The 14,216-nt window shown below is 39.0% G+C and overlaps 1 pseudogene; it reads left to right on the top strand.

Annotated features, from left to right (window-relative positions):
* Window positions 1–8,347: 8,347 nt before the first annotated feature.
* On the top strand, window positions 8,348–8,797 carry LOC100468121 (annotated as a pseudogene).
* Window positions 8,798–14,216: the final 5,419 nt, after the last annotated feature.

Raw genomic sequence — 14,216 nt, 5'->3', positions numbered from 1 at the left:
TGACCCTGTGGCCTTGGGACAGACATTTTTCTCTCTAAGCCTCGGATGTTTCACCTTTACATGGGAGATCATTTATGATACTCCTTGTGTATCGAAGCTGAAATGAGATGATAAGTTATATATAAAACTTTATATTCAGGGTTGTAGGTATTCTTATTAATCATAGCAATCACATGTTATATTCCGTTAAAAATGCAGGAATTCAAAGCAAGGCTAGTGAGTTAAGGCTCATCAGGGGAGAATGTTAGACCTGTATGTTGATCTCTTTGAATTAAATAGTTGAAAGTAGCCTCTAGTTGAATATGGACAAATTTTGATTGTCTAACATTTGTACATGTAGTCAAAGTTAGGTATGGTGGAAGAATATGAGAAGGCCAGGCTTTGAAATGATTTTTACTTTGGAGAAAGAAAAAGAGAGACTATCCACTCATGGAAATTATCTTTCTAGTATTCTTTACTGGCCAAGTGCATACATCTTTCTACCATATTTTTAAAATGCCAAGGTTATAGTGTTGGTATTTCACTTGTGGAGCAGGCCTTGTCCAGATGTAGATAGTCACTTAGGGGATGTCAGTCCCTGAGTCCCTGTAAGTCCATTTCTGAATGTCTTCATCTGTTACCTGTTGGCATTGTGCAATAGTCTCTCATTGATCTGTTTATTCTTTATGCCGAATATTCATCTTTTTATGCTTTGTCCTCATCATACTTACACAAATTATTTATCAATTCAAACATGATTTTATATGAATTGTTAATTCCCAGAATACTTTTGAATACCTTTTTTGAAACCTTCTTTATTTTATTATTATTATTATTTTATTATGTTGTATTAGTCACCATAGAGTACTTCATTAGTTTTTGATGTAGCGTTCCATCATTCATTGTTTGCACTTAATATCCAGTGTTCCTTGCAGTACGTGCCCTCCTTAATACCCATCACTGGGCTAACCCATCCCCCCACTCTCCTCCCCTCTGAAACTCTCAGTTTGTTTCCCGGAGTCCATAGTCTCTCATGGTTCGTCACCCCTTCTGATTTTCCCCCTTTCATTTTTCCCTTCCTTCTCCTAATGTCCTCCATGCTATTCCTTATGTTCCACATATAAGTGAAACCATATGATAATTGTCTTTCTCTGCTTGATTTATTTCACTTAGCATAATCTCCTCTAGTTCCATCCATGTTGATGCAAATGGTGGGTATTCATCCTTTCTGATGGCTGAGTAATATTCCATTGTATATATGGACCACATCTTCTTTATCCATTTGTCTGTTGAAGGGCATCTCAGCTCCTTCCACAGTTTGGCTATTGTGGACATTGCTGCTATGAACATTGGGGCGCATGTGGCCGTTCTTTTCACTACATCTGTATCTTTGGGGTAAATACCCAGTAGTGCAATTGCTGGGTCATAGGGTAGCTCTATTTGGAACTTTTTGAGGAACCTCCACACTGTTTTCCAAAGTGGCTGTACCAACTTGCATTCCCACCAACAATATAAGAGGGTTCTCCTTTCTCCACATCCTCTCCAACACTTGTTGTGTCCTGCCTTGTTAATTTTTGCCATTCTAACTGGTGTAAGGTGGTATCTCAGTGTGGTTTTGATTTGAATTTTCCTGATGGTTAATGATGTTGAACATTTTTTCATGTGTCTGTTAGCCATTTGTATGTCTTCTTTGGAGAAGTATCTGTTCATGTCTTCTGCCCATTTTTTGACTTGATTATTTGTTTTTTGGGTATAGAGTTTGAGAAGTTCTTTATAGATCTTGGATACCAGCCCTTTATCTGTAGTGTCATTTGCAAATATGTTCTCCCGTTCCATGGATTGCCTCTTGTTTTGTTGACTGTTTTCTTTGCTGTACAGAAGCTTTTTATCTTGATAAAGTCCCAAAAGTTCATTTTCGCTTTTGTTTCCCTTGCCTTTGGAGACGTGTCTTGAAAGACCTTGCTGTGACTGATGTCGGATAAGTTACTGCCTATGTTCTCTAGGATTTTGATGGATTCCTGTCTCACGTTGAGGTCTTTCATCCACTTAGAGTTCATCTTTTCGTGTGGTGTACGAGAATTCTTCTGTATGTAGCTGAATACCTATTAGTTACCAGGCACTGCTATTTGGGAGGCAGCACTAACCAAAGGGACATGTTCCTGCCCTTAATGTGCTCAAACACTCCAGGTTTTATCAGTAGTTTAGGGATTGGTCATATAACTATAAAACTGTAATATAAGAAGTGCTCTGTATATTCTGGTGGGAAAAAACACAGAGAATGTTATGAGAACTCATACCATGTAGAAAACAACCGGACAACTGATGCTTAGCTTCCAATGGAACACATGTTTAAGAAAGTTAGTGTGGGCTCTAAATGTGGCAGTTCCCCCAGAAGATTACCTCCCATTTAAGTAGAATGTTTAGTTCTGTCTTTTTTGGAATGAGTACAAAGGTCTAGTCTCATAAGGTGGGAGAGAAAATACCTAGCATGTTGACAACTCTTGCTAAAAATTTGGTCCTCCATTCAACTAACTTACTTTATAGCCCTGTGATAGGATGTGGCTGTACTGGGCATATTGTTTTGTTCTATGTGATGTCTCCCAGACCTCTTATCTTAGAAGACATGTTGCTTTTGATGTCCTGTTCAGTGCAGCCTTTCAGTAACGTATCTGACCCCCAGTACCCTCATGCACCAAATCTAATTGTGGGCACTGCAAGTGTATTTCTTTAACCACTTTACATATTTCAAACACTCCTCTTGGAGTGTTCTACAATCCCACCAAGTGGTAGTGATCATACTGTGGCCTTAGGGTTACCCTCAGAGAGATTTACTAACTCACAAGGCAATGGGGGTGGCAGTTAAATCTGGTGTGAAACATCCTCTTCCTATATAAGAGCATGAGTTTTGGAGTGACACCGTAGGTTCTAGTCTGAGCTCTGCCACTTCTTGAAACTGTAGCCTTGGGAGAGGCATTTAATCTCTCTGAGCCTAGATTTCTTCACTTTTACACTGTAGATATTTCATGACCCTCCCTGTGTGCTGAAGCTGAAATGAGGTAATAAAGCCATAGTACAGTTCCCAATACTTCATATTGTAAACTTTTCATTAATTATATCAATCAGATGTCAGATTGAGTATAAAAAGTATGAGTCCAATGGAAGGAAGTGTGAGCTCAGGTTCATCAAGTGGAAAGTCACAGAGGGTTGTTCTAGCCTGGGTATTTCAGCATTTGAACTTTGAATGTAGCCCTTAAGGAGCTATGAATAAACTTAGTAGTTTATCATTTGTATATGTAGTGAACATTGTGCAGGGAACATTTTCTTTGATGATATTGAAAAAATCAAAATGATACATGCTGGTATTTGGCTTGTGGAGCAGGCCTTATCCTTATGCAGATAGTTACTTAATAGGATGTGATTTTCTGGGACTGCAAGGCCATCCTTTCATATGCGGAGAAGTCACCATGTATCATTATCTCCACCGTGAGCTATCAGATCAGAGAAGAGCGTTCTACTGCAATCTTCATTATGCCTGCCTGGCTGTTCAAATCCTTTGGAGCATATTCAGATGGCAATTTGTTCACCATGTCCACGGTTTTGTTATTGTTTAGCTTGCCTTCATGGGGATAAGGAGAAAGTAGTTTTTTTTCTATTTATGTATGAAAACTGGCTCGGATGTCATTCTTACCCTGTCTGGAAGGATGATGATGGTCATGATCATGAATTTGAGATGATAGCTTCTAATATGTTCCTAGTGTGGCCAGCATGGCTGGGGTTAGATGTTCTAGGGTATTTCAAGGTATAAGGATGGAATTGATGTACCACATAAGGACAATATGGGCAAACTGTGTGGGTAAGATAATGGGAGCATTGTAAAAAGGCAAAGTGCTGCAGGGAGTGGTTATACCAACATCTCAAAATTGGACAAATCTGTGAGTCCTTTCTCATGCCTCCTCTTCTTTATTATAACTGATGGACCCTCCACCCTGTGGGTTTTTTTCCATTTTTTTTATTGTGGTTAAATACACAACATAAAATTTACCATCTTTTAAAAAAAAGATTTTATTTACTTATTTGACAGAGAGAGAGGGAGAGGGAGGGAGGGAGGGAGGAAGTGCACAAGCAGGGGGAACAGCAGGCAGAGGGAGAGGGAGAAGCAGGCTCTCCACTGAGCAGACAGCTCCACATGGGGCTCGATCCCAGGACCGTGGGATCATGACCTGAGCCGAAGACAGATGCTTAACTGACTGAGCCACCCAGGTGCCCCTAAAGTTTACCATCTTAATCATTTTTAAGTGTACTATTCAGTACATTCACATTATTATGCTACCAACACCACCAACCATCTCCAGGATACTTTAATCTTATAAAACTGAAACTCTATACCCACTAAACAAGAATTCCTAAAATTCCTAAAATGTAGGAAATTTTTTGAAGAAATGCCATACTGTTTTTCACAGGATTATACCATTTTATATTCCCACCAGTAGTGCGCAAGGGTTCCAGTTTCTCTACATCCTAGCCAACACTTGTTATTTTCTGGGTTTTTTTTTTTTTTTGTTAGTAGCCATCTTAATGGGTATGAGATTGTATCTTACTGTATTTTTGATTTGCATCTCCCTAATGATTAGTGATGTTGATTATCTTTCATGTGCTTATTTTTTTTGTCATTTGCATACTTCCTTGGGAAAAATGCCTGTTCAAGTTTTGTGCATTTTTGTTTTTTGTTGTTGTTGCTGACTTTACCCTATGGTTTTTGTGCTCCAATTTTTCATCCTGTTTCTCTGGCTTTCCCTTCTTTGACTTATGTTTCTCTTGCCACCCTCTAAATTTTAGTGTTTTCCAAGGACCTGTCTTTAAACTCTTTTTTGTCTCTAGTCCCTTCTTTGCCAAATCTTACTGGTGTGTAGATGATGTCTCTGCCCACATTTTCTCTCTTGAGCTTTTACTTTGCTTCTGGCTCCCTGCTCTAACACCTCTTTTATTCTTTCCAAGTTTTTATTTAAATTAGTTAGTCAACATACAGTGTAGTATTAGTTTCAGTTGTAGAATTTAGTGATTCAACATTTACATACAACACCTGGTGCTCATCAAAACAAGTACACTCCTTAATTCCCATCGCCTATTTCACTCATCCCCCCACCCACATCCCCTCCAGTAACCCTCAGTTTGTTTTCTGTAGTTAAGAGTTTGTTTCTTGGTTTTTCTCTTTCCTCCCCCGTGTTCATTACTTTTGTTTCTTAAATTCCACATATTAGTGAAATAATATGGTATTTGTCTTTCTCTGATTAATTTCATTTAGCATTATACTGTGTAGCTCCATCCATGTCATTGCAGATAGCAAGACTTCATTCATTTTTGTGGCTGAGTAATATTCCATTGTGTATATATACCACATCTTCTTTATCCATTCATCAGTCAGTAGATGTTTGGTCTCTTTCCATAATTTGGCTCTTGTCCTCTAACATCTCTTATTCATTTCAGTCTTATGTAAAATTCTGGGTGGGAATTGTGGTTGGTTTTTGGAGTGGTTACTGGGCTGCTGTCTCATTACTTTGCCATCTTTGAGTGTTCCCTTCCTTTACATGGTCAGGGATTGGTCACCACCATATTAAGCCCCTAGGCAGTAGGATAAGGGGAAGGGGCTGAGGTCTGTAGCAGGAGCCCTGGCTGATTGGTCAGGTAAAACTTCCAATTCTATATAAGAAGGGAAGTATGAGTGTTGATAAATAACTAGGCTTCTTTTGCTCAGGTAGCTTTATTATTCCTCATATAGAGGGTTAGTATTTGTTGAATAGGAAGATCTAGCTACCAATCCCAACTAAGGTGTGCCATTGTGTGGAGGATGGCAGAGATCATAACAGTGTCATCCACCAGAAGAAGGAGCCCACAGACCTTGGTCCACAGCATCTTCAATGGGTTGTGAGTTACCAAGGACTTAACATTCAAGGCACTGGTTAGAACAATGCTTTACTCATGGAAAGGAGAGGAGGCACCGGATCATCATCTGTAATGTGTGCCAGTCTCCCATGGCCAGTGGGTCCCTCCTGATAACTGATGCAGGGTGATGGATTGTACACATCCCTCTTGTGCTGCAGGTGAAGACCCCATTTCCTTCCTGCTGGTGGGAGTGGAGGGAGCAGATATATTGATAGGGCAGCCCAGATGCCATATGACACATATACTTAAACAATACAATAAGTTCATGGTTTATCCAGGGCAGGGGAGAATCCTTTAGGAAAGAGGTTTCTTTCTGAGAATAATCTGGGTCAGGTGATAGCTCAGCACCCAACTTCCATTTAGGGGAATGTTCCAGGGCCAGGACACTTCTTGGACAGTCCTAGGGTGGGGGACAATAGGTCATGCAGAGGCTATTTCCCCAATAGTATTCTAACCAAATTTGGAGTGTATTAAAGTAGAGAATTACTGGAGTTGCTCCCTCTCTATTAGTTGACATCAAGTCCTCAAGGACAGACTAGTCTGATGGGTCAGTCTCGTTACAGTAGTAGTTTCCTTGTATTTTTTTCTTCTTTCTCTTGTGCCAGTTATTTAATTGGAAATTTAAACCTTATGTTACTTGGGATATTGTGAGTTCATTTCAAAGATGTTTGGAGGTAGTGTTCATTGTAGAACACCAAAGGAGATAGGGCTCTGGTCAAGATGGCACCAGGGACATCTGTTGTAATTTTTTTGGTGTGTTTCCTGGGGATGGGAGGATTGATATGGAGGAGGACCCCCAAAATGATTTTTGTACTATTGGAATGAAATTATCCTTGTGAAGTTTGGGAGTCTGTCTTGTCATTATAAACCTTTGCCTGACTCCATGATGTGGTAGATGCCACGTAATATTCTATGCCCAGACTGAAGGACACCATGATGATTGGAAAAATAAATCCTGGTGCCAGAAATATGACTAAATGCTCATTTCACAATATTTGCACTTCTCCAATATAGTGTTCTTGTAGTATGTAAACTTGCTGAAGGAAACCTTAGCTAAGAAAGATCTCAGGCAGAGAATCATACGTGCTTTAGGTAGGAGGCTCATCTGTGTAATTGTGACTACTGAGAGCATAGGAAGGGATACTAATAAAGGCCTCCTATACTCTGGAATAACTGTAATGTAGCCAAAGCAAAATAATCAGTGCTGTGGAACATAGTGTTTCCTATACATTGTCTTCCCATCAGTGACCATATGGCACATTTGTAATTCAGTTTCTCAGTTTTCCACCAGGACTTCTTTTCCACGTTCAAGAAGGATGTAATTAATATGACCATACATGTTTGACATGCTTTGCATGACCTAAGCACACTAGAGAAAGGTCTGGCAATAAAATGACATAGTATATAGACTAGGAGCAAGCTGGGATTGAGGATACAATGCCAATTTGCATGAAAACCATGTCTTCTCAGCACAAATTTAGGTGGAGTATGGTTCATGACTCTTTCCTTGGATCAGTTTATAGATGACTACCAAAATAGTTTCTGTTTTATAACTTTAAATGAGAAACAGTGCAATGATGTGTCTTCAGAAGACTTTTCCTCTCTTTCTATCTTCTCCCTTATGCTTGATCCTTGTATTTTAAGAATTTTGTATCAAATATCAAGAAATTTTACTTTTACACCCACAGGTTGTCGAAACCAAGAAGAATCAAAGGTAATCAAGTAGAACGATTCCGTTAAAGCCAAAAATGTTTCTGTGCAAAACTTAGTAGTTCCACTAGAGGGTAGCAAATGGTTATATTTTATACCTTTACAGTGACTGTTATTTATAAAATGCTCACTTTTCTTTCTTTCTTTTAAAAGATTTTATTTATTTACTTTTTAAAGTAAACTCTACACCCAATATGGAGCTAGAACTCACAACCCTGAGATCAAGATTTGCATGCTCTACTGACTGAGCCTGCCTGGCACCCCAAAATGCTCACTTTTCTTAAAATTAGAAAAACAGTTCTGGAAAAGTGAAAATTATATCTGAAATACTGCTTCCTTTGGAGAAGGTAAAACACAGTTGAGTTCAAATCTGTAAAAGAAAATGCAGATAAAACTTCTTTTCCTATTAAAGTAGTCTCTTTAAATGGCAAGAAAACACCAATTCCAGGCCTGGTTTCTGGTGACTTTTGACCTGGATTTGATAAAATTTTGCAGAAAGTCGTGGGTCCTGTATTGACTATTTTTCCTAAAGTTATGCGATGTATATGCTTTAAAATGACCTTTCCCTGGAGTTGGGCAGCGGCAGGGGTATGGGGCTGAGTGCACACTGTGCCGCTGCCGCAGCAGCAGCAACCAGCGGAGGTACCCCTGCCCTCACAGCCTCTGCGCTGGTAGAGCCACCCTTGTGGGCTCTGCTCTTCCTTCCTTTGCTAGCGCCATGGCTGATCAGCTGACCGAAGAACAGATTGCTGAGTTCAAGGAAGCTTTCTCTCTATTTGACAAAGATGGGGATGGCACCATCACAACAGAGGAAGTTGGAACTGTCATGAGGTCACTGAGTCAGAAGGCAGCAGAAGCCTAATTGCAGGATATGATCAATGAGGTGGATGCTGTTGGTAATGGCACCATTCACTTCTCAGAATTTTTGACTCTGATGGCTAGAAAAATGAAAGGTACAGTCAGTGAAGAAGAAATTCGTGAAGCATTCTGAGTCTTTGACAAGGATGGGAATGGTTACATCAGCATAGCAAAACTATGTCATATCATGACAAACTTAGGAGAAACACAAACAGATGAAGAAGTAGATGAAATGATCAGAGAAGCAGATATTGATGGAGATGGATGGGTCACCTTTGAAGAATTCATACAGATGATGACTGCAAAATGAATACCTACTTTCAACTCCTTTGCCCCCCCCCGAACAATCATGTTGAATCTTTTACTACCTCTTGCAAAAAAGTTCATTTATTCATTCTCTTTCTATAAAGCAAAACTGAATGTCAGAAGTGCCTTCTGTCCACACACATATAATTTGCATGTATTGGTTGGTGGTCCTGCCCCCAAAAGATCAAGCTACATGTCAGTTTTATATATAAACACTTGTACTACCTTAATGATAAGGAAGCCCTTAGTGGACTCCTTGCAGTTCCATTTGCTAATGATTAATATACTATCTGGGCTTGCCAGTTTTTCACACGTGCAGCTTAACAATTGAGCACGGTCAGACATTTGTATTAAAAATGAAAAATGAAAAAAACAAATTTGAAATCTATTCAAAAGGGTCTAGCTCAGTTTGTTAATATGTATTGTCATAGCTGGTTTACTGAAAACAAACATTTAAAATTGTTTTGCCTCAGGATGCTGTGCAGAAAGATGAGTGAAGGATAAACTGTCTAGATGTGGCCCCACTTAGCAGGCTAGCCCTCTTGTACTTCTGTGTGTCCTGACCCCTGGGGATGGTGACACACATCCTGGTGGCATCCTGTGTGTGTTTGTTTAGCATTGTCTGTGTTTTACCAGAGTGAAATGTGTGTCAGGCTGTCACCATTCACACACAATTTTTAAAAAGAAACCTTTAACAAGGGAGCATCTTGGGACTCTCTGTTTTTAAAACCTTCTGAACCATGACTTGGAGCCAGCAGAGTAGGATGTGGCTGTGGACTTCAGCACAACCATCAACATTGCAGGTCAAGAAATTGCAATTTATGACCATTCCAAGTTGTAGATGCTAGTCTTTTTTTTTCTTCAATAAAAAGATCATTAACTTAAAAAGTAAAATAAAATGACTTTTCCCTGGATTCCCATGGTGGGTCATGAAGTTGTTGTGTTGAAATAAAATTTGAATTTAAGAGAACACTTGGAGGAGTTAAATTTGACAGTGGAATAATAGTATAAACACTTTAAAATAAGATTTTATCTGCTTTTGACCTTTATTTTATAACTTTTCATTAGTCTTGCCAAGCAGAGTTTCATATGGGTAGTCTGCTAGTGGTTCATGGTTTAACTAAGGAAACCTAATTAAAAATAGACATTTCAAAAGAGGGATAGGATTGAAGCAAACAAATGAGTGGTATCACATATGTATGTGGTTTGTTTAATGATTCACTCATAGAGAGGCATTTAGGCTGTTTGCAGGTTTTGGCTTTACAAAGAAAGCTGCTTTGAACATTCATGTATAGGTTTTTGCATGAATATAAATTTCATTCCTCTGGGATAAATAAATACACAAATTTGCAACCACTGAGTCATATGATGGTTACTTGTTTCGTTTTAAAATAATCCATTTAATTTTTCTGTAGTGGCTGTCCTGTTTTACATTTCCACCAGCAACATATGGGTGATCAAGTGTCTCGACATGCTTGTCAGCATTTGGTGCGGTCATTATTTTATATTTTAGCCATTCTTTTTTTATTTTATTTTAATTTTTTTATTAAATTATGTTAGTCACCATACAGTACATCCCTGGTTTCTTTCTTTTTTTTAAATGATTTTTTTATTATATTATGTTAGTCACCATACAGTATATCCCCGGATTCCGATGTAAAGTTCGATGCTCCATTAGTTGCGTATAACACCCAGTGTACCATGCAATAAGTGCTCTCCTTACCACCCATCACCAGTCTATCCCATTCCCCCAACCCCCTACCCTCTGAAGTCCTCAGTTTGTTTCTCATAGTCCATAGTCTCTCGTGTTTCATTCCCCCTTCTGATTACCCCCCCCCTTTCTTTATCCCTTTCTTCCCCTACCGATCTTCCTAGTTCTTATGTTCCATAGATGAGAGAAATCATATGATAATTGTCTTTCTCTGCCAAACTTATTTCACTTAGCATTATCTCCTCCAGTGCCGTCCATGTTGCAGCAAATGTTGAGAATTCGTTCTTTCTGATAGCTGAGTAATATTCCATTGTATATATGGACCACAGCTTCTTAATCCAGTCATCTGTTGAAGGGCATCTCGGCTCCTTCCATGATTTGGCTATTGTGGACAATGCAGCTATGAACATTGGGGTGCATATGGCCCTTCTCTTTACTACGTCTGTATCTTTGGGGTAAACACCCAGTAGTGCAATGGCTGGGTCATAGGGTAGTTCAATTTTTAACTTTTTAAGGGACCTCCACACTGTTTTCCAGAGTGGCTGTACCAACTTGCATNCCTTCTATTGAAGGGCATCTCGGTTCCTTCCATGATTTGGCTATTGTGGACAATGCTGCTATGAATATTGGGGTGCATATGGCCCTTCTCTTCACTACGTCTGTATCTTTGGGGTAAACACCCAGTAGTGCAATGGCTGGGTCATAGGGTAGTTCAATTTTTAACTTTTTAAGGGACCTCCACACTGTTTTCCAGAGTGGCTGTACCAACTTGCATTCCCACCAACAATGTAGGAGGGATCCCCTTTCTCCACATCCTCTCCAACAATTGTTGTTTCTTGCCTTGTCTATCTTTGCCATTCTAACTGGCGTAAGGTGGTATCTCAGTGTGGTTTTGATTTGAATTTCCCTGATGGCTAATGATTTTGAACATTTTTTCATGTGTCTGTTAGCCATTTGTATGTCTTCATTGGAAAAGTGTCTGTTCATATCTTCTGCCCATTTTATGATTTGTTTATTTGTTTCTCGTGTATTGAGTTTGAGAANGAATGCAATGGCTGGATCATAGGGTAGTTCAATTTTTAACTTTTTAAGGGACCTCCACACTGTTTTCCAAAGTGGCTGTACCAACTTGCATTCCCACCAACAATGTAGGAGGGATCCCCTTTCTCCACATCCTCTCCAACAATTGTTGTTTCTTGCCTTGTCTATCTTTGCCATTCTAACTGGCGTAAGGTGGTATCTCAGTGTGGTTTTGATTTGAATTTCCCTGATGGCTAATGATTTTGAACATTTTTTCATGTGTCTGTTAGCCATTTGTATGTCTTCATTGGAAAAGTGTCTGTTCATATCTTCTGCCCATTTTATGATTTGTTTATTTGTTTCTCGTGTATTGAGTTNTATTTTATGATTTGTTTATTTTTTCTCACGTATTGAGTTTGAGAAGTTCTTTGTAGATCCTGGATACCAGTCTTTTATCTGTAGTATCATCTGCAAATATATTCTCCCATTCCGTGGGCTGCCTCTTAGTTTTTTTGACTGTTTCCTTGGCTGTGCAGAAGCTCTTTATCCTGATAAAGTCCCATAAGTTCATTTTATCTTTTATTTCTCTTGCCTTTGGAGATGTGTCGTGAAAAAGGTTGCTCTGGCCGATGTCATAGAAGTTGTTGCCTATGTTCTCCTCTAGAATTTTGATGGATTCCTGTCTCACATTGAGGTCTTTCATCCATTTGGAGTTTATTTTTGTGTATGGTGTGAGAGAGTGGTCAAGTTTCATTCTTTTGCATGTAGCTGTCCAATTTTCCCAGCACCATTTATTGAAGAGACTGTCTTTTTTCCACCGGATGTTTTTTCCTGCTTTATCAAAGATTAGTTGCCCAAAGAGCCGAGGGTCCATTTCTGGGTTCTCTATTCTGTTCCATTGGTCGATGTGTCTGTTTTTGTGCCAGTACCATGCTGTCTTTGTGATCACAGCTTTGTAGTACAGCTCGAAATCCGGCATTGTGATGCCCCCAGCTTTGTTTTTCCTTTTCAACAGTCCCTTGGCAATTCGGGGCCTTTTCTGTTTCCATACAAATTTAAGGACTATTTGTTCCAGTTCTTTGAAAAATGTCCTCGGTATTTTGATCGGGATAGCATTGAAAGTGTAGATTGCTCTGGGTAGTATGGACATTTTAACTATGTTAATTCTTCCAATCCATGAGCATGGAATATTTTTCCATCTTTTTATGTCTTCCTCAATATCTTTCAAAAGTGATCTATAGTTTCTAGGATATAGGTCCTTTACGTCTCTGGTTAAGTTAATTCCAAGGTAACGTATGGTTTTTGGTGTTATTGTAAATGGGATGGATTCCCTAATTTCTCTTTCTTCAGTCTCGTTATTCGTGTATAGAAATGCAACTGATTTCTGGGCATTGATTTTGTATCCTGCCACCTTACTGAATTGTTCTATAACTTCTACTAGTTTGTGAGTGGGTTCTTTTGGGTTTTCTATATAGAGTATCATGTCATCTGCGAAGAGAGACATTTTGACTTCTTCTTTGCCGATTTGGATACCTTTGATCCCTTTTTGTCTTCTGATTGCTGTTGCAAGGACTTCTAGTACTATGTTGAATAATAGTGGCGAGAGTGGGCATCCTTGTCGTGTTCCTGATCTTAAGGGAAAGGCTTCCAGCTTTTCCCCATTGAGAATAATGCTTGCAGTAGGCTTTTCATAGATGGCTTTTATGAGATTGAGAAATGTACCCTCTATTCCTACACTCTGAAGGGTTTTAATCAGGAAAGGATGCTGTATTTTGTCAAATGCTTTTTCTGCATCAATTGAGAGGATCATATGGTTCTTGAGTCTTTTCTTGTTGATATGATGTATCACATTGATTGNCACGGTGTGAAAAGTTTTAATCAGGAAAGGATGCTGTATTTTGTCAAATGCTTTTTCTGCATCTATTGAGAGAATCATATGATTCNATTGTTCTATAACTTCTAATAGTTTGGGAGTGGATTCCTTTGGGTTTTCCATATAGAGTATCATGTCATCTGCAAAGAGAGACAGTTTGACTTCTTCTTTGCCGATTTGGATACCTTTGATCCCTTTTTGTCTTCTGATTGCTGTTGCAAGGACTTCTAGTACTATGTTGAATAATAGTGGCGAGAGTGGGCATCCTTGTCGTGTTCCTGATCTTAAGGGAAAGGCTTCCAGCTTTTCCCCATTGAGAATAATGCTTGCAGTAGGCTTTTCATAGATGGCTTTTATGAGATTGAGAAATGTACCCTCTATTCCTACACTCTGAAGGGTTTTAATCAGGAAAGGATGCTGTATTTTGTCAAATGCTTTTTCTGCATCAATTGAGAGGATCATATGGTTCTTGAGTCTTTTCTTGTTGATATGATGTATCACATTGATTGATTTGCAAATGTTGAACCACCCTTGCGACCCAGGGATGAATCCCACTTGGTCATGATGGATAATCCTTTTAATGTACTGTTGGATTCTATTAGCAAGGATCTTGTTGAGGATTTTGGCATCCATATTCATTAGAGAAATCGGTCTGTAATTCTCCTTTTTGAGGGGGTCTTTGCCTGGTTTGGGGAACAAGGTAATACTGGCATCATAGAATGAGTTTGGTAGCTTTCCTTCTGTTTCTATTTTTTGAAATAGCTTTAGGAGAATAAGTATTATTTCTTCTTTGAATGTTTGGTAGAATTCCCCAGGAAA

This window comes from Ailuropoda melanoleuca, chromosome X (genome assembly GCF_002007445.2).
Source record: "Ailuropoda melanoleuca isolate Jingjing chromosome X, ASM200744v2, whole genome shotgun sequence".
Classification (NCBI taxonomy): Eukaryota; Metazoa; Chordata; class Mammalia; order Carnivora; family Ursidae; genus Ailuropoda; species Ailuropoda melanoleuca.
The sequence above is the reverse complement of the archived record's forward strand: the minus strand, read 5'-3'. Positions and strand labels throughout refer to the sequence as shown.